Source organism: Anolis carolinensis, chromosome 1, assembly GCF_035594765.1.
Source record: "Anolis carolinensis isolate JA03-04 chromosome 1, rAnoCar3.1.pri, whole genome shotgun sequence".
Classification (NCBI taxonomy): domain Eukaryota; kingdom Metazoa; phylum Chordata; class Lepidosauria; order Squamata; family Dactyloidae; genus Anolis; species Anolis carolinensis.
In genome coordinates this window covers 133,814,471-133,836,895 of record NC_085841.1, presented here as the reverse complement: position 1 = coordinate 133,836,895, position 22,425 = coordinate 133,814,471, and positions in this window count along the sequence as shown.

Sequence of the window (22,425 nt, the reverse complement as noted above, 5' to 3'; positions counted from 1 at the left end):
GAGCTGCTAGAACACGTACTACTTCGTAGCATGGAAAATCCACAAGTCTTGGAAAGGGTGTTATAAAAAAAAACTTAGGGTGAAAAGGAAAACATAGCATTACGGTAAAGGGTTGAGGAAGAACTGCATCAGGTTGTCCAAGAACGAATCAGACACTATACTAGTGGAATAAATCAGTTGTAGAAACCCTATATATGTATTATGGAGTGATTTTTCAAGAAAGATGAAGTTATGTCTGGATCTACACTGTCATATAAAATCCAGATGATCTGTTTTTAATTGGATTATATGGCATAATATACCAGACTCATATATACCAGTTTGAAGCAGATAATGTGGATTTTATATGGCAGTGTAGAAGGGGTCTAGGTTGGACCATAATCAGTGCCAAGGTGTGGAAACCATTCATTTTAAACTCTATAACTCCCAAAATCCTTAAGGTTTGGGGAGTTATCATCCCCAAAGGTAATCTTTCCTATCTCTGGTTTATGCAACCTTTGGACACAACACATAGTTTTTAATTAATCACACCTACCATAATCAAAGCCATGTGTGCTGGCTTGCTTGATTGGCATGCCTCCTGCTTTTGCTGTCTCTTTGGACCAGTATAACTGGAGAAATAGTTATGTTTCAGGTGGACATGTTTATTGTTTAAGGATAGTTTAATTCAAGGTATCTGTATCGGCCACTTAATCTTGAAATGGAAAATCACTGTAAAGCCAAATCTCTTTCATGTCTTTTTTGGCTGACAACCTTATAAATGAAGCAAAAAGAAAAGATTAATTAACATGGATGAGATCAGATACAAAATTGTAGTTCAGCCAAAAAGAGAATAGAGCACTGGGGAATAGGGCACTGGTGCAGAGTTTATATTTTAAGACTGCTCAGTGATGAGAGGAAATTAATCATGTTGCTTTAGAAAAAATATGTGAGCATATAACCAAGCAACTGCACCCATTTCATTACACAACATTCATTTTGATCTCCTCCTTCATATTCTCACAATACTGCTTTTTCCTGTCACCAAGATCTCTATTTTTTCCTTTTCTAATAAGATAGTATGAACCCACTCTTGTAACATATTCTGCATAATTGAATGTAATTACCAGCTCCATGAGTTGGCTTTTGTAGGGTATTTTTTAAAGGTCGCACATTAGCTGATTGGTCATGCCAAAAAAGCAAGCAATAAATGGTATTTACAAATGACCCATCATGACCCTGTGGCCAGTTATGTGATACTTGCAGAAAATCATGGGTTATTTATGAGAAATATTATGCACATGAGAACATATTGGTGGTGAAAGATACTTTCTATCCACACATTTTCTATTTATTAGATCTTGAGAATTTATGTGCATTATGTGCATTCCCTTACATGCATTGCATGATTGACAGATTATTGACAAACACTATACACATTGGTTACAAGCCATTCAACAATAATTAAAACCTAATTCCTGGCATCCTGCTGGTGAACCTATCATGGAGTAACTTGCACTAAAGTCATTGTAATTCACTTTTATTAATTATGAACTCCCCAACTTCAAAAATTCCACCACTAAAGCCAACTTTTCTCAGTGACTGCTTCATAAATCCAGGCCATTTCCAACAGACAAATGTTCTGCCATTTTCCTATAACTCAATGAAGTGCAATGACAAAATCTCTAGGGATTGGCAGGGAACTCCTTGGAGAACTCTACAGATGTCTGCTGCTATGTGTAGGACAGGGCTTCTTAACTTTTTCCACTCCCAACTCCTTTCCACCTAAGAAATTTTTAGGTGACCCTAAGTATATAGGTTTATAAAATAAGTGAAAATCAAACATACATTACAATCCATACCTCACAACCCCTGAGGATGCCTGCCATAGATGTGGGCGAAACGTCAGGAGAGAATACTTCTGGAACATGGCCACACAGCCCGAAAGACATACAACAACCCATACATTACAAGGCTTGATAAATAGGCTGTTTTTCCTTTATATGAAGTACAGTTGTAGCATTTCCTGCAGAGTCCACTGTAATTGTTGTAGATTGCTCTTCTGATGCTGAGGGAAAAAACAGGGGATTTGGGACTAAGTGGTGAGGAAGAAGAGGTGGTAGACATATCACAAATCCCCACGTTTCAGGAACGACGATGAAGGCTATTGATGTTTCTTTCTGCAACTTGTAAGCCTGTTTATCAGACTTCAGTTTCTGTCTGATGTGAAGATTTCTGGCTTACATTTGCTTGAAGACCGTGCATTACCATTGGGACTGTACTCCTGCTTCACTTATTGCATTATCATTGTTTTGGCTGAAGTAAAGCCTTTTTAATTTTTTTCACTTGTGTCCAAGGCTCTTTCTCTCATAAAACTGAACAATAAAATCTGCATGTTGTTGCTAACAGATTTATGTAAAGGGATGATGTCTAGAAACCTTTTACTGTTTCCCATTTTTGTGACCCACACATTAAGCTAAGGAGCCCCCAGATGGCGTAGTGGACTAAGTGACTTGAAGGTTGGGTTGCTGACCTGAAAGCTGCCAGGTTCGAATCCCACCTGGGGAGAGTGCGGTTGAGCTCCCTCTATCAACTCCAGCTCCATGCGGGGACATGAGAGAAGCCTCCCACAAGGATGGTAAAAACATCAAAAACATCCGGGCGTCCCCTGGGCAACGTCCTTGCAGACGGCCAATTCTCTCACTCCAGAAGCGACTCAAGTTGCTCCTGACACGAAGAAAGAAAAAAAGCTAAGGGGATCTTATTTGGGGTCAGGACCTACACTTTAAGCAGTAGTGCTAAATGAGAAGAGCTGGACATTTGTCTGCTCTCCCCCATTCTCCAAGTTTGGGGGACTGCCACTGAAAAAGGTTGGGTTGGGATAGGAGACTATTGTAGCTGTATGTCATAGTTACATCTCCTGATGCAGGCAACTAGCCAATATTAAAAGAAAATGAAATGTCTTGTTGCTATTTAAAACTGACTAATGTATTATAGAATAAATAATAAACAAACAGAATATCTTTTATTGAATGCATGAAGTATTATTTAAAACTGCATTTGCCTATGTGTGTTGGGAAGGGAGTTGTTGTACGGCTTTATCCAGTGGTGTCATAATGTAAAGTTTCTATCACTTGTGGAAACCTGCTGTCATCTTTACACAATGACAGTATCCACAGATCTAATATTTTGATCTTGCTTTTGTAATCCATTCTGTAGACTATTCCACACAAATGTATACAAATCACTGCATATATTGTTGCACAGCCTATGGCAAAAAGCACTGGTAGTGGTCAGTCTATTGTGACCTCATAAACTAAGATAAAAGGTAAAGGTTTCTCTTGACATTAGGTCTAGTTGTGTCTGACTCTGGGGTTGGTGCTCATCTCCATTTCTAAGCTGAAGAACTGGCATTGTTCAAAGACATATGGCCAGCATGATTGCATGGAGCGCCGTTACCTTCCAGCCGGAGTGGTACCTATTGATCTACTCACATTTGCATGTTTTCGAACTGCTAGGTTGGCTGAAGCTGGGCCTAACAGCGGGAGCCCACCCCGCTCCCTGCATTTGAACTGCCAGCCTTTTGGTCAGCAAGTTCAGCAGCTCAGTGGTTTAACCCACTGCGCCACCAGGGGACCCTCATAAACTAAAGAGTTAATTGCACTGTTAATGTAGTATTGGCATTTATACAACTAGCAATGGAATGCCACCTCATCTTTTACCTTATTTTTAATGCTAGCCTAAAATTCATTATATTGTAATCTGTAATCCGATACTTGTCTTCCATTGTTATTTCAAAGATGAAAGCTTAGTTGTAGTGGGTCAGCAGCAGTGCAGCTTAACATGAATAAATGATTTCATTGTCTTACACTAATTGTGTTTGCTTTGCACAAAACTTAGGTCAAAGATAATGATCAAAGATCCAAAAAGAGACTATAGCTTTAAGTTATTTAGTTAATTGGTGAAGCCTTTGCATTTAAAATACTTTATTGTTCATTACTGTTTTTTTCTGTTCTGCCCAACGCCTGATGCAACCAACTTCGGTTGTTCTGTTTCCTATTTTGATGCAATGGCATTATTCCATCTACTTCCAATAGTTCTTTTGTTGATATTAAGATCCAGTTTCTTCTTTTCTCTCCTTAAGCTGGTTTAAATGTCTTTATCTTTTTTGGCAGAAAGCTAATGTAAGAAAATTTTAAGTTAAACTAAAATAAGAAATACTGTATAAATGCAGTTTAACAATATGCAATGAATTCTTGTTACTGTTTTAAATTAATATGATTTCTCAGAAATGACCCAGTGACTTCCTGGTGCTTAGACTTTCGAATCTAGAGTTTGTTGTATTATTCCACACATGACAAAACAAGAACATTTAGGCACTTAAACCTCTGCCTGTAATCGTAGTTTGGCTATTCATAGAGCATCCCTTTCATGTATGCTGTTGTTTTAATTTTTTTTTCACATCAAGACCTCACATTGGAGCCCCTGATGGCACAACGGGTTAAACTACTGAGTTGCTGAACTTGCTGACCGAAAGGTCGGCATTTCAAATCCAGGGAACAGAGTGAGCTCCCACTGTTAGCCCCAGTTTCTGCCAACCTAGCAGTTTGAAAACATGTAAATATGAGTAGATCAATAGGTACAGCTCCAGCAGGAAGGAAACTGAGTTCCATGCAGTCATGCTGGCCATGCGACCTAGGAGGTGTCTGCAGACAATGCTGGCTCTTTGGCTTAGAAATGGAGATGAGCACCAACCCTGTCAGGACCCAGGCTACAGAGCACCAATAACCATGCGCAGAGGCCAGATTCTATCTAATATCTTTATTAAAGGAATATATAAAGTCAATAAAAACAAGTGAAGAATATAGTTCAGAAGTAGACCTTTCAGGAAAGGTCAAATATAGTCCAGGAAAACAATATGTGATATTAGAGTCCAAAGTTATAATCCAATAACCGAAACACACACTTGCCGAGCAAGTGTGGGGAAATGACAGGGTCGTGGAGCGTCAGCCATGGAATTCCCAAAATCACAGGGAAGTGGGGCACCTCGGTAACAAAGAAGGAAATCTCTTCCAGGTGTTCCCTTATCCACATCCTGGTGGGTTCGGTCCATTGACTTACTGGACCCGTCTTTAGGGGACGGCCATCGATAGCCTGCACCACCCGGGCGTTCTTGAAATCGTGATATTGTAATCCCAGAGAGTCGGCATACTCTCTATCGATGAAATTGTTTGTTGCTCCTGAGTCTATCATGGCATGGATCATGACGGGTCCTTTTTTCGCTGACCACAACGTGACCACTAGGAGAAATAGGACCCCGGTTTGCGGCTCTTGAGTGGGGTTTTTGACCGGGTTGGCGAGCCTCTCTACGCCCGGTCGCTGGCTTCCCCCGCCGGCTTTGCGCCAGCCGCCTCGGCCGTCTCCGTCTCCACGGAGGACGCCGCCGCCAAGCGAGCGGCGGGCTTTCTCTTGGCTGGACATTCTCTGGCGAAGTGGCCCCCGTTCCCGCAGTACCAACAAAGGTTTAAACGTTGGCGGCGGGCCTTCTCGGCAACATCTAATCTGGGACGCACATTGCCCAACTGCATCGGCTCCTCCTCGCTTCCTCTGAGGTATGGGGCTGGTGGTGGGGGTCTCCACACTGGACGTGGCTGAATACTGGCGGGAGCGGGAGGTTTTACTCCTGCTCTTCCACTCTGGCCTCGGAGCCACTGTTTTTTGTTGGCAAGCAGGACTTCGGCTCGTAAACATTGGTCGATAAGTCTCTCAAGAGAGTTTGGAGGCTCCACCTTGGAGATTTCTTCCTGCATCTCGATGTTGAGACCCTCACGAAACTGTCCTCTGAGGGCTATATCATTCCAACCGGTGTTTTGGGCCAGCACTCGGAACTCGGCTATGTACTGGGACAACGGCCTGTCCCCTTGGAAAAAGCGCCGGAGTTTATGGCCGGCCGCCTCTACATTGTCCTCGATCCCCCATGTCGCCTTAAGGTGATTCAGGAAGTTTTGCGCGGAACTTAGGTGCATGGAGCCCGTATCAAATAGCGCCGTCGCCCAATTGGCCGCTGGCCCTTCTAGGAGACTGTAAATCCACGCCACCTTGACGTCTTCTTGGGGAAACTCGGCTTGACGGGCTTCTATGTACGCCTGGCATTGGCGACGGAAAACATGAACCTTGGAGGCTTCTCCAGAAAACTTGGTTGGTAGCGCTAGGGCAGGGAGACGGGCTCCGCGTTCCTTCAAGCCCCGTATTTCTCCCTCCTGCGTATGGAGTGTATCACGGATTCTGTCTAATTCATCCTTGGAAATGGTGTAGCTGAGTGGTTGGGCTTCCGCCCCGGTTCCTGTAGACATCCTGGCCTAAGGTTAATTGGTGCTTAGGGTGGCGGAGTCAAACTGTCAGGACCCAGGCTACAGAGCACCAATAACCATGCGCAGAGGCCAGATTCTATCTAATATCTTTATTAAAGGAATATATAAAGTCAATAAAAACAAGTGAAGAATATAGTTCAGAAGTAGACCTTTCAGGAAAGGTCAAATATAGTCCAGGAAAACAATGTCCAATATGTGATATTAGAGTCCAAAGTTATAATCCAATAACCGAAACACACACTTGCCGAGCAAGTGTCCTTTAGTCCAATGGAGCTTGACAACAAGGCTGGAAACAAACTAGATTCTTGGCAAACAAGACTTGATACGTGGCAACAAGAGGCAAGAAGCAAGGACGAGGTCCGTGGCGAGGTCCGGGGACAAGGCAGGCTTGGAACTAGAACAAGGTCCGTGGCAAGGTCCTGGAAACAAGGAACTGGAGTAGCGTAGTCCACACACGATCTCACTCCTGAAGCTGACAAATTGACTCCGCAAGGATTTCCTTGCGGGTAAACACCTATATAGGATCTTGTTTCCCCGCCAAGGAACACTTTCCCTGGGGAACAAGAAGCGAAACCCATACTGTGTCCAGATGCATGACTCCTTAAGATTTCCCAAGGGAAACAGGCTTAATCAGCTAATTGTCTGGCAGCGATTCTGGCGCTTCGGCGATTCGCCTCCCTAGCGCCTCTATCTCGATTATAATTATCCCGGCGAGAGAACGGGGAAGATTTCTGCTCAAGGCTTGTTTGGCTGACTTCTTGTGGGCAAACATCTTGCAGGTGCAGGGGCTCCAATTCTGGCTGAAACGGTGGGAAACCCAAGTTTTCCTCTTCGTCTGCCACAATAATACTAGGAAGGGGACTACATGGCCCATGAGACATCACAAACCCCCAGAGTCGGACACGACTAGACTTAATGTCATGGGGAAACCTTTACTTTTACCTTACCTCACATTATTTGCCATCGAGCTCTACATTCAGTCAGAGTGATGGCAGCCCTTGGGCTTTTCCTGTGAATACATTAGCCTGACTTCTTTGGGTTATTTATTTACTTGCTTAAACCAGAAATCCTTGTTCTTGATTTAGTCCACTGTTTCATCTACCAGTTGGGGTGCAAGAAAGATGATGTTTCTACCTCTTGCTCTCTGAAGCAGGGTCCCTGGTGCAGCTCTTTATTGTAATCTTTCTTACTTGGCAAGAGGGAACTATCAGCCCTCTTCATCAATGGCCCACCCCTTGAATTCATGCTAGGGCTAGTCCTACCTTTAGCCCAAATGAGGCGATTGCTTCAAATGGAAGAGGTTGTGGGTGGACAATGATAGGCAACTTTCTGACTGTTTCACCTGGAATCCATATTGGCTGTTTTATTCCCTGTTGGAGGAGAAAACATTTTATTTCAGCACTGGTGATGATGAGATAGTGTTCTTCACAAAACACAAGACAGGAGGCCAGTTAAGGTAGCTGCTTAACCTGGCCTTCCCCACCCCTCCACCACCCTTAGCTCTCCTGTCTTGTGTATTGCGGAAGATAAAATCTCATCATCACACTGTTGAAACAAAATTCAACTGCAGGACCGTTCTGTACATGGAATAGGGAGTGGACACCTCCTCATCCTTCATTGCAAGCAGCAGCATGTCATTAACCAGCCTTGACTCTGGTTTGGGGAAAATTCAATTGTTCAGATAGCATCTAAGAAAAAAGAGAATGACAAGCCAGAAATAGAAATCAAAGGAGAATGGCAGTGGGGACAGAAAGAGACTTCCTCTTGCCAGTAGAATGCTTTGGCAAATAGCCAGTTGTGAAACAGTAATTTCACGATGTAACCATTTTTGTTCCTGCATTATAAATGCCATCTCCCAATTGGTTCTGTCATAAAACATGGAAAAGTTTATTAAACTGCAAAAACCTTGTTTTTGTCTGCACATTGAAAGGTTAAAATTTCATATTTTCATTAAAAAATTATAAGCAAAGTGCCTAAACTGAAGGAAATTATAGTACTACCCTCAGCCACAAAAACGAGTATAACAGCTGCATTCAAAGTAGTACCTCACAATTAAACAGGATATAACACTTTCAAACCAGGAACAGTTTTTCTTTTCAGATTTTGTTACACAGTGTTATCATTGATGCTGACGGGAAGTACATGTCCATGAGGCATGTCTATACTTAAGAAATCTGATGTGATTACAAAACTTGGATGCGAGGCCCCAGCTCACCTTTCTCCTCGCAACTAATGACAGGAAATCAATGAGAGAGAAGAAAGTGAATTTTAACAGTAATTTTCTGTGGCCAAAGATAAGCTAGAAACTCATTGACATTACACAATGTGGGATATAATTTTTATTTCTTGCAGACTAACTTGCCATTAACTTTCCTCAACCATAATTTGGCTTAGGCACTAAGGAGACAAAGCTTAGACTCCAGCTAAATGTGAGGAAGTGCTTTTTAGACTGAAGCTCAATGTTCTCTGTGCTAAACGGGGTACGGACATGACAGTGGTCTGTCTTGGTAGTTGGTGGCAGCTTTTGGGATGAAGACTTCCTTTCTGAGGGAGGCCACGTTGGCATCTTTCCTTTTCTCTTTCTGTCAGCAGACAGAGATCTTTTTAATGTAAGAAGCATTTGGCAAATAACTAGCTGCTGCAGAAAGAGTTTTTACTGGGAAGATGCTGGACTTTTTATTTTTCATTTGCTTTGACTTCAGCTGTGGGCTAATATTGTAATTTTAATGTTGTCATCTGTACCTTTCAAAGGAATTGAGTCATGCTTTTTGGTAAAAGGGCAGATTAGAAATCAAACTAAAAAGCAAAAGGGCCTGGAGATAGAGCAAGAAAGTATGAAAAGATTTTCACACATAATATTGTGAGCACTTTTGACTTCTGCAGTGCTTTGTGTCATATGTCATATGTGCGGTGCTGGCACTGTAAAATGAAATACAGAAAATAAACATTTCAAAAATGTACTTTACATTCTAGTCCAGAGCTTCATAAAGCTACATATTGAGGATAAATGTAAGATACTACACTTAGGCAGGCAAAATGAAATGCAAAGACACAGAATGGGTGACGACAACAATACATATGAAAAAGATCTTGGAGTCTTAGTGGACAACCAGTTGAATGTGAGTCAGTTCAGCAGCTTAAAAAGCCAATGGGATTTTGGGCTGTATCAAAAGTAATATAGTGACTAGCTCAGTGGTTTCAACCTGTGGGTCCCCAGATTTTTTGGCCTTCAATTCCCAGAAATCATAAGAGCTGGTAAACTGGCTGGGATTTTTGGGAGCTAACCACTGGTCTAGATCGAAGGAAGTCATGGTGCCTCTCTATTCTGCTTTGGTCAGACCTCACTTGAAATACTGTATCCAATTCTGGGCACCACAATTCAAGAGGGATATTGACAAGCTGGAAGGTGTCCAGAGGAGGGTGACTAAAATGATCAAAGGGCTGGAGACCATGCTGTATGAGGAGCATCTTAAAGAGCTGGGTATATTCAGCTTGCAGAAGAGAAGGCTGAGAAGGATAAGAGGCACATTGATGGGGATATTGTGGGTGGAATTTGGGGTGGGATTGGGTGTTTTAAAGTCTCTCTGTGTGTATACTCTACAAGTGTATAGCCTACAAATATCCTTCTGAGAAATTTGAATAGGCATATGCTATGCTTTCTTAAAATGAAAGTTGCTTCTAAATTGCTTTTTATTCAATTGTGTCTTTAAATTGTCACTCATTTTACTATTTTTACTTAGTATTGTTATATCTATATCCATTTTTATTCTAGTTTGTGTCCCTGGCATTTTGGGGGAAAATATGGGAAATATACCAGAGACAACCAATACAATTTTTTGTAGTACCATTATGAAATATCTGTGAGCTACAGCCTTCGACAATACATACCTTCTGTTGCAATGAGACAATAGAATGCTTCAGTATCTTTTTATGATTGCTTATTTCACTATTAATTTATGACAATCTGTTTTGTAAGGTTTTTAAACACTTTTTCTTTCCGTGTTATATTCTTCTATTCTTTATCTCCCTCTCCTCCCACTCCTCTCTCCCTCTCCCTTTATTACCTTTGCCCCAAATTCACTCTCTCCAACAGACAATGAGACTATAGATGTAAAACACATTGATGGATAGTGGTAGGTGACACTCTTGTGTAATGTGCATTTAGCAGGAGATTCTTCACATTGGTTGTCATAACTTTGTGACTTCTCACTTCATAAGTTCTAGAGATACTTAGGTGAGACAACACAAATGGCTTGTGGTTCATCTAGATTCCTATTATGAACATTAGTTACGTCTGAAGCACTTATGTATGGACAGAGGTAGTGACATTTTGTACAAATAAATAGCACTTTTCATCTCTGAAACAGAATGTAAATGTATAATAACATTGTCAACACAACCTATGAGTAAGTAGGCACTCTAGACTAGTTTCTGAAATGGGATTAATTCATGCAACTCTAGCTCATAGCATATTCTGATAGCATGGTGTGGGACAGCAAACTCCAAAACATGCATACACATTGTGTTGAATTCTATTAGTCCAACCACAAAATTGATTATGAAAGCTTTCAGGGCTCACCATGATCTATATCAGGCATGGATGTTATAAGTCATTTTGGAAGAAGAACTGTGGTGATGAGAAGTCCCTTGAGAAGTCTCTCTTGACCATCATCTTGTTATTGAATCCCTGAGATCCCAAATTGATCCTAATAATCATGACCTTTGGAGTGCTAAGAAGGGTCCCAGATGTAGAGTAACGGGTGACCATTTCTCCAGAAACCCAGTTCAGCTAATCTCAGCAGGCGACCTTCAGCCTGAATCTACAAAGTTGCACAAGTGCAAACACACATATCAGGGCAAATTCCATCACTCCTTCAGGCAGATGGCATAATCCTCTAATAACACTTCTGTGCACCTAACAATGAATTGAGACTGAGAAGTTATGGAAATTGCCCAATGCACTCTTCCTGGGAACTCATTCAAGCCTCTTGCCACTCATTGTCCAGCTGGCCAGCCCCATTGCTCTGCCCTGGGCTGGCAGAAACACAGTCATTAGCACCCATCAACCTGGACCCTACCCACATTCTTTTCCCCCTACGTATCCATCAGGGCAGACCAAGAAACAGCCACAAGGTTTCAAATAGGTTTTTTAAAATTCCAACCAGACCCAGGGACCAACCAGTAATGGTGGCAGCCAGCGTGCTTCAGCCAACCAGCATGCAGATCCTAGATAGTCCCAGCCAAAACAAGTCAGCACTTCAAGCAAAAAAGTCCATTGTTTTAAACTACCTTCAAACTCCTATAAATGCTTCTGTATATTTCTATTGCGGACATGTCAGTCTTGAGTGCAGACTCTGCTAGCATCCAGTTTGGTTGAAATGAATAAAGCCTCTGTTCCATTGCCTTCAACCCATCTGTGTCTCATTCAATCTTTGGAGCTAGGCACACTGTCACCCCAAACCCCTAGTTCTTGCAGAGCTAAAATCACATAACAATCAAACTCACCTTTAATATATCAACAAAAATCAGCTCTGAGACACTCTATGATCACATTTCTTTCCTTAAAATGGCTTTTAAACATCTATGACCAATAATAGTGAGAAGTGTATGGGTGACAACATAATGTTAGTTAGTTTTTCTCATTCATCCTAAGAATAGCTGAGGTGAATGGTCTATCTTCTCTATCCAACATCTAGTATTTAGTGGCTTAGTTCAATAACAGAGTGAATGTTTTGTATGGAAATGGCCCTATACAGAAGGACTGTTGCCTCCAGTCATGGGACTTCTAAGCCTAGAAATGACCTCAGGTCGTGATTGCTGGTCAAAATTTGCTAAAAGTGGGCAAGAGAGACCAGTAATCTGGCTTGCTGTAAAAATAATGTAATTGATAAAAAATATTGGGGCTGGAAATGTTACCTTTTTTTTTACTGGCCATGCAGGCTGGAGGATTCTGGAAATTATAGACCAAAATATTAAATTTTCTAAGCTTTATGAACTGCATGCCCGAGTCCTCCAAAACCAAGGCTACAGGATATGCATAGTGTGACTGACTCTTTTGACAATTATGCTCATTGTAATAATTATTGCATTCAGTGCCTGATATTCTGTGTTTTAACTTTGTTAATCCAAGAAGCTTGTTACAGACTTCAGGGAAAGCCATGTATTTATAAATCCCATACTATTACTTATGAATGATCAGACTGAAAAAGCAAGATCACAAAAATGTAAAATGCTTCATCATCCTTAAACTTTGTAATTTAAATAAAATTGCTGCTTCTTTCTTGAAAGCCTGTCAGGTTCAGTGATGTTCTGTTACTGTTGGTCACAAACTTTTTCAGTAATTTTAAATTTGGGAAGTTTTTAAATTATTAATAACATTAAAATGTATGGTTGATACATGACCCATTTTTTAAATTTCCTGTTTAGGTGATGATGGCTTGATTTAGTGAAAACAGGGATAATTATTACTTTAGCACATAGTCAATTGGAATGAAATAAACATATGCATCTTCAGGTACTGTATATTAGAAATTGCCATTCCTTTTGAGACAGTTCTTGATATGAATGTTCATTTTGTATTATCTATGTATTTATGAATACACAGACCAGAATGGAAAGGTGGGCATGAAGTCCACACAGAATAAATCTCTGGAAATTTGCACTATGATGATATACATAGAGAGTTGTAACGAAGGTTGCGTGCAGGCATCTCAGTTCAATTTGACAATTTTATTTTTCACATATCCATGTAAAATTGGGAGACAAATTAGATGTTTAAAAAGAGATAAATCTTACCCAACAGAAGGCAGGAAACTACATGGGGTTTTGTGGCAGGCATCCGGAAAAAATGCTATTGTTCAAAAAGCAAAAACAAATTTTAAATGCCGAACCTTGATTGTTCAGTTGTGCCAGTTCATTTTGCACTACTTTATACTGAGTATCACTCAGCAAATGTGCATCTTTACTGTGGAATTAATGTAGTTTGACATCATTTTAAAATCATTTTGCCATACAAGCTGCTATCTGTCAGTACTCTTGTGATGCTGGAGAGCAGTACTACGGTACAATCACTGTGACATGAGACATAGCATAGCCACAGGCTTTGCATGACTGTGACACCTCATCAGTATGAAGCTGCACTTCTGAGTGGATGGAATGACTCCTTCTGCCATGCTGTCATCCTGCCATCCTGTGTTGTTGCTGTTGTTGTTGTTAACAGGCATTTCACAATTGCATAATTTATTTATTTTTTCTTTAAAAGTGTATTTCCAGTTAAGGGAGAGAGAGGGATGCTACCACAAAAAATCCCTGGGTTCACTGCATGAGATAAGTCCTGAGACCATGGCGCGATCAGAGGTTGATGGACTTTGCACAACCAGAAACAACTTTCAGATACAACCTTGCTTTTCAAATTATGATTTCATCGGGAGGGTAATATAATACATGACAGTTAAAGTGATGTCAAACTGTGTTAACTGTATGTTGCACGTGCACTCAAAGTCTGTTAAAGTTTTATGTATCATAATGATAATGAAATCAGCATACTTGAAGAGATTGTACAGTAGAGTCTCACTTATCCAACATAAACGGGCCGGCAGAATGTTGGATAAGTGAATATGTTGGATAATAAGGAGAGATTAAGAAAAAGCCTATTAAACATCAAAATAGGTTATGATTTTACAAATTAAGCACCAAAACATCATGTTATACAACAAATTTGACAGAAAAAGTAGTTCAATGCACAATAATGCTATGTAGTAATTACTGTATTTACGAATTTAGCACCAAAATATCATGATATATTGAAAACATTGACTACAAAAATGCGTTGGATAATCCAGAACATTGGATAAGTGAGACTCTACTGTACTTTTATTCCATCAGCAAAGCTAGCGGTGAGATTCAGTGATGCAGCAAAAGGAAGTAACTGGGTGATAAGAGCAAGCTTTATTTCTCATGTCCTGTAGTCCCAGTACTAGACTTCCTTAATGTAGTTCCCTCTTAAGACATTTTGTGATTTGGACTAACCTCATACTCATCCCATTTCTTCCATATTTGTCTGTCTAAGCCTCAAGGCAACCTGAGTTTGTCTTTCTGGCTGCCATCACTCTGTCTTCCGTCTCATAGGTCTATTGCCAGGCAGCCTTGATTTTTCTTCTGCCTCTGCCTTGAAAAAGACTGCTCAGTACTGTCTCTAAGGCAGGCATGGGCAAACTTCAGCCCTCCAGGTGTTTTGGATTCCAACTCCCACAATTCTTAACAGCCAGTAAGCTCTAGGATATTGCAGCAGGCTTCTGGTGTTGTAATATTGTTCTCTTGGGCTCATTTATGCTAATATTGAAGATAGATATCAACCCTGGAATCCTCTCTCAACTAAAAATGGTCCCTGAAAACATTGCCATTTCTTAGTGACTGAGGCCCCTTCTACACTGCCATATAAAGTCCAGATTATCTGCTTTGAACTGAATTATATGACAGTGTAGATGCATATAATCTATTCAAAGCAGATAATATGGAGTATCTGCCTTCATAATCTGGATTATATGGCAGTGTAGAAGGGGCCTCAGAAAGCCTATGTTCTAGCTGACTCGTGAGTAACTACAACAAAAAGCAGTGACATTTGATGTAATGGAAAAAGGGTAGATCAAATTTTGCTATCTAAAACACAGAGAGGATCATAGAATTTATAAATGAATAAGAAAACCAAACAGTAAATTAATGTAACTACAAAAAATAAATAAAAGGAAATTAAAATATTACAGAAGAACAAAGACTTGTCTGCATTGGCCACAAAACCGATGTGGGCAAAAACTTTGGTCCCTAGCATTGGTAAACTGGGGTAAACCAGTTTAGCCCCATGCAAAGGAAAGTCAGGGAATACTCTGTGCTTTGTGCAGAGTGTGAACAGCAGACTGGCTCTGATGCAAACTGGTCTGCTGTTGACAAGGACCATCCCCTTTTCTCTGTATTCATCAGCACAGGGACAAGGGCATAGATGAGATGTATATCATTCTCCTCCTTCTCTCTATTTGTGCTGGTGCCCTTGTTGATATCAGTGATGGACACCTGCAGTGATCAGGAGCACTCCCAAAGCTCTGCAGCAATCTCCAGCAGTGATGGTAACAGGGAAGGGAAATGACAGACCATCCAGGCCAAACTGATTTCAACTCGGCTGAACTGTGTAAATTCCATCCCACTACTGCTATGGACCAGGGATGGAATTTTTACACACACACACACATATACACACCTTTTCCTCTGAGGCAATCCAAAGTATTTTTGCTCTGAACTGATCTTGGAATGGGGTTGTTGTGTGTTTTCCAGGCTGTATGGCCATGTTCCAGAAGTATTCTCTCCTGACGTTTCGCCTATGTCTATGGCAGGTATACCTCACAACCACTGAGGATGCCTGCCATAGATGTGGGGGAAATGTCAGGAGAGAATACTTCTGGAACATGGCCATACAGTCCGGAAAACACACAGCAACCCTCTGATTCCAGCCATGAAAGCCTTTGACAACACATTGATCTTGGAATATTTGGCTGAGGTAAACAAGCCCCAATTCAAGAACTATCAGCAAACATCCATCCCTTGCCACAGTTACATCACTATCCACTATTCACAGCTAAACAAAGATAATGCACTTCAATTAGCTCGTGTAAACTTTCTCCATAAACTCTGTGATAATAGAATGCTGGTGAAATCCTTGCCCCGGACTGCAGAAGAAGCACAGTTTTTCCCCTCCTTCCTCTCTACATCATGCAATTTTGGCATCTTACTAATGTGACCATGTTAGTAACACACACTACCTTTTTACTGCTCATTTTTGATGTCCAGATTTACAGATCTGTCCAAATGTTTTGGACCCTATTGAATTCTAGAGCCAAATTGGGCCAATGTAGTTTGTTTTACAAGTGGTATCAGACTCAATAAGTGCAATTCACACTATTATTTTACATATAGCTGAAGCAACTGCACAGTAATAATTTAAACATGTGAATAACTGGAAATGACTTCTCATTCTATTTCTAGTGTAGTTTGTTTAAAAATCCCACACATAATGTACCGATAATTTACTTTCCTTGTCATTGCATCATGATATACTCTGGGAATCTGGCCATACACAATTTGGCAAAGTCACCTTTGTCAAAGTCATGTTGGCTACAGAACGAAGCCTATTTTGGACCTCAAAGCCAACTCATTATTGGATAATGCAAAAAATAATCTGGCAGCAGGTAAAAGCAGGGAATTAGCATATTTGAGCAAGGTACTTAACTGAACATGCCAGGAGATTATATAACAGCTTGTTGGTGGAGCTTTGAACTTCTTCTCCCATCCCTTGAATTAATATGGTGTGGCTCATGAACAAGTCAATAGTTCTTGTAAAATACTGCTGAGGAAGGATGAAGATATCATGCTGAGGATTCTTGTTTATTTGCCTTCTAGCAAGACCATGTGCTAAAGGGCTAACAGATCACAAAGCTGAAAATAATGTGGAGGGAAATGTTGAAAAAACCCCCCATAAAGAATGAAACCAACAGAATTTTGTATTGATGAGAAGACCTTGGTTTAAGCCAAAGCACCATTCCAGATTATTTTAATGCTCCAATCAAAAATGGAACATTTAGTGTTGATATAATGATATATCACTACACTATAATACATTATCACTTTAGAGTGCCTTTGAGTACTGCCCTTGCCTACACAGAGAGAGCATTTCTTTACTTGCTAAGGAACCAGTGCCAATGTCAATGCACCCAAGATTTCAGCTTTAATTTTGATTCAAAGACATGAGATAATTCCCCTTCTTGATGAGAGCATGAAAGAAATGAAGTCTGTGAGTTTTTTGTAGCCCCTAGAACTCACCCTTGCAGCCCCCAAGTTCTCCAAACCTTCTACTCTTTACTTCAATCTAGTTTTTTTTGCATATTTTGTGGGTGATCTTCATTATAAATCATGCCAAAAGACCCCAAAAAGCAATTAAGTGTGCAAAAGCTGCCTCCAAAACTTCTCAAATATCTCACTTTTTCCCTCAAAACAATGATCAGAAGTGACACACATCATTTCTTCTTGCCATTTATGAAATAGATATTTGGCAGTGCTCAGGGATCTGTGTGGCCAACTTAGGGATCTAGCCATGCACATCCCATTTCATTTCTACCTATGTAGCCTGAGGGGGATCCCTGGCCATCTCCCTCGCTGCTATGAACATTGTAGGAAAGCCAACTAGAAAGCCCCTCACCACCAGCAGGAGGCCTCCAAAATTTAATTCCAGCCCACAGGAAGTCAGCAAGGGCAAGGGAGGAACAGAAGAAGGGCCCCATCATACTCCGCTAGGAGCCCTCTTTCCCACAGTCCACAGCCGCCACCAATGGCTGGGAAATAACTGGGGGCATGGGAGTTGAACAAATTCATCAGGACCTGAACCATATCTGGCAGGCCTGGCTATCCATTATGATCCTCATATTAAGAGGACTGATATCTGCAGTTTCATGTATCCACATCTGACAAAACAGGACCTCTCTAGGCATTTTCTAGGTGTCCAGCACAATCCCATAGTATTCTTGTACCAGAGGTCTTTCATTCTAATAAGATTAGCTATTAAGCATAACTTCATATATCCATGTGAAATCCAGGAACTTATCTCCCACAGAAATGAGGGTGTATTGTATTTTACAATAGGATTTTTTATAATAAAATACCATGTTTCACTGTTTAATAGTCAATAAGTCACCACTGCATAATAGTCGCAACTCTTTTTTTGTGGTCCCAAAATTGTTTTTTTTTGTCTTTCCTCACTGGCTAAGTCTGGGGCTCTCCCTTCTCCTTTCTGCCTCCTCAGAGTTAAGGCAGTTTTAAAACAGAAGTACAAACACCATTGGCTGGGTTTTCTCCCTTCTGTCTCCACAGAAATAAGAGAGGGAAAGCCCCAGACGCAGCTGACATTGCACAATTTTGTTCTTCATGTAATGGCTGAGCCTACTTTTTTTGAAGGGAAAAAAGAATAAGAAGTGTGATTCCTACGCAGTGAATTACAGTATTATTTTAAAGTACAGTATATCCTCTTGTCTGTCGGAGATATGTGTAACTGGGTGGTTCCTATCTTTTTTCATTTACCAGACTTGTGCTTTCCTTTTCTCTTGCAAACACCAGAACTCAAACATGGAAAATGATATCTGGATACACCAAGTCATATGTACACATTTTCTTTTGGGATCTCAAATTTAGATAAAATCACAGTGAGTTTCTTTGTTTGATCTTAAAAGAATTCCCACTGCAACAGTAAAATCAGTTCAGAACTAAGAAAAAAAGGTGGCTTATCTCTACGAGGTGCACTGTTTTCTTGCAAAAACAAAGTTCAAAGTTAACCCAGGTGGAAAGGGGGAAGCTTTGAGCAGCTCCATGTATTCCTTGACAGGTGCTTCATGTTTCTGGTAGCATTTTACCTTCCATCCCCCCAAGGAACTAGCATTATGTATCTACATGCTTTTGTTGTTTCTTTTGTTAAGGCTCTGCATTTCTAAAGAATAAGTGCTGAGCAATCCTCTAAAGATTCACCCAAAAGTCTTTGATTTAATGAGAGTTCCTCCCAAAGAGGATTGCTTTAGCAAAATGCAGCTTTAGTGTATCTCAATGATTTAATTTAGATCCCCTGTTTATCAAGGACAATTTAGAAAAAATGAGAATATGTTGGCTATTTTCAAAGTCAGGACATTTGGTAGCCCTCGGTTTAATTAATGTGCAATTGATTATTATATGGTCTGGCTCTACCATGCCAAACCATATAAAAGATGTAATATCATGATGTCTTTGACAATGTTACACATAAAAGGGACTCCATATTGACTTAAAAAGTCATATTTTAAGGTACGTTATAAAGAAATGTTTAGTTGTAGAGACTTACATCTATGGCACAGATATTTCATGTGTGTTTGTATATACAAATTGAATGTGCGAAGACCGGCCTATCATTTCCACATGAATTACTCTAAATAATCTCCATGATGCCATGCCCATTTACAAATTCTAGGGGACTATGTCAGAATTTCGAACAGTACTTTAAAGAAGTAATTAAATAAACTAAAAGCATATTAAACCATCTGACAAGTTAAAACAATACACCAAACAGCGGTTAAAATAATTTAAAATCTTAATAAATGTTCAGATTTGGATAACATCAGTTATGCCCCAAAGGAGCTAATAAAATCCATGTTTGACTTGGCACTGTGATAACATCAGCATTTGTGCCAAACAAGTCTCTAAAAGGAGGGCATTCCACAGTAGAGTATCCAACTATTCTGTATTTCCTAGGATCTCCCGTATTTCCACTAATTTGGGGTGGATTCCCTTGGTTCCCAAATTGCTCATGCATTTCTCCATTAAATCTAGTAGTACAATCTCTCACTACTTCTCTTTCCTTTTGGTCTAGGAAGGCTGGAGGGAAGCACTTTGGGGCGTGGGGTTAAGAAGAGATGGAAGAAGGGAGAGAGGCCACTAGGGAGGGGAGGGTGAAGCTCTCTTTCCTTTCAGAAATGGAAAAAGCCCATAGGATTCCCCCACCCCTGCACAATCCCCACCCTACAGTAAAGAAAGAGGGCACGTCTTATGGATCTTCCTCTCCTCCCTGTCAAGTGAAGGAAGTGTAGGAAGAGGAGGAAAAACATGAGGAGTGGAGGGGAAGAGAAGGAAGTGGAATAGAAGGAGGAGGGGAAGGAGTGAGAGGAGGAGGAGGAAGGAAAGAAGAACAGAGGATAAGGAGAGGTTTGCTCTTGGCTCCCCCTGTCCTCTCATGTGCCATTGGTAAGTTCCATCAGGATTGAAGAGAGGTCTAATGGCTCCTGGTAAGTTTTATTTTTAAGATTTTGAGTGGGTTTGGGGAAGGGGATGGGCACCATCTTGCATCTTTGGACTCCAGAAGCCCAAAAGGTACGAGATGAGTGTATGGGCAGGCCTCCAGGTAGTCCTGGGACTACCCGTGGGCCTGTCCACACAGGGTCCACAGCCCATTAGACCTGTGCATTTCAAAAAGGTGTGGGCCTAATGGGCTATCAAATTAATTCAGGATAAAGCAGGTTTAATCCTCTTTTACTTGATATGGCCCCTGTCTGGATGGGCCCTCAAAAGGTTTTTTTTTATGTAGAGACGAGATGATCATGTTGGAGGTGCTTTGATTCTATGTTCTTACATGGCAGGGGGTTGCACTGGATGGCCTTTGTGGTCTCTTCCAACTCTATGCTTGGATGACCTGGAATCCAATTGAAAGTGTTTCATTTTAAAGACAACAAAGCAATGTACTTCTTGAAAGACTAATGAAGAAATGAAGTAGCCTCAAAAGTGGCATACGCATATCTTAAGGTACCAGATCCCATTTGATCGTGGTAACAAAACAAGGGCAGGTCTGGTTAGTCATTCGATGGAGACCCACCAAGGTATACCAGGTGCTGCAGGCTATATTTCAGAGGAAAGAATTGACAAAACCATCTCTGAGAAAAGAAATTGCCTAAGGAACCCTTTTGAAATTCATGGAATCATCATATATTGACAGGCAGCTTGAAGGCATACACAAGGACACAGAAACACATGTCATAAATCCTTTTAAATTGTACAGAAGTGTTGTACTGTGTTGCTTATATCAGGGACAGGGCAGGCATCCAGGATTTGATGAACTGCTAATTCCTTAATCTGCCTATTGGTCAGGTTGACTGGAGTTTGTGGGAATGGAGGCTTAATAAAATTTGGAAGATTACTCTTCTCTCACTCCTGGCTTACTGGACATACAAATGCAACACATTGCCCACATCTTATTATTCTAGAATAGAAAGCTTTCCCCTACCTAGTGCCTTCAAGTCGTTGTTCTACATCACCCATCATTGACAGACAACTTGGAAATTGCTCTTGATAGTTGATAATGGAAGTTCTCATTGAAGATTTTTGCACTGAAAGCAGTACCTTTTCCACAAAATACAGTTTTCTGCATAAAATGCGGGAAACCTTTTCCCCCCTACTAACTGAAGTTTTTCACAAGCAGGGGCTATCTATTTTTTCCCCTGATACACACTTTCTCATCAAGAATGGCAAATGTGGGTATCAACAACTGAGTGAAAACTGAAGGGGGTCATTGTGTTCAACAGAGAACACAAGCTATCTTAACTGCAGTCTTTTAGTGATCACAGTTCTGTAAATGATGCACTATGCTTCTGTTATTAACTCATAAGATTATTTTCCAAAGTTAATTGATGGTGCCACATTATACCTGTTAGAAGTTATATACATCTGGTATAGATGCCTTTTGTTTCTCTGCCTCCCCTATACCCGGTCCATTTTTTCTGTAGTCTTATCTTATAGGGTCTAGTTATTAGAGGTGTGCATAAAAAATTTCATTCATTTACTTCATGCTATTGTTTGGTTTCAACAGTTCGTCTACACAAAATGAATGATGACATTTTCATAGGAAATGAGAGGCGACATGAAAATAAAAGCCACACAATCATCATGCTTGCTTTCATTTTCCTTTTGTTTCGGCCACCTAACAATAAGCAGGTATTGACAGAAGGCTGCTTTCCCATTACAGCTGATGTGTACCAATGGGTGTTAATAATAATATTAATATAAATAATGATAGTTACTCTGGTACTCTAAGCTGAGTCTGAAAGAGGAGTGCCTCCCAATTATATCCAATGTGGATCAATGGGTCTTGATGATAATATTTATATTAATATTAAGAACAGCAGTTATTCTGGTACCATAAGCTGAGTCTGGGTCGGGGAGAGCAGTGCCTCCCAATTACATCCAATGTGGATCAATGGGTCTTGATGATAATAATAATATTAATAACAATAGTACTCTGGGGAAGACCCAAAAGTTTTAAAAGCTGGTGGGCTAAAAGAGGTCGAAATGCCCTCCATGTGTGGCAATTTTCACCCCTCTAGCCCAAAAACCAAGGTGGGGGGTGAGCCTTGGAAGCCCGCCCATTGCAGTTAATGGTCCAAAGATTTTAGGTTTTTTAAAATCAGCCAGACGAAAATTCATGTCATATAGGCGGCCCATTTTCATTAGTGGGACACAAATATGAAAA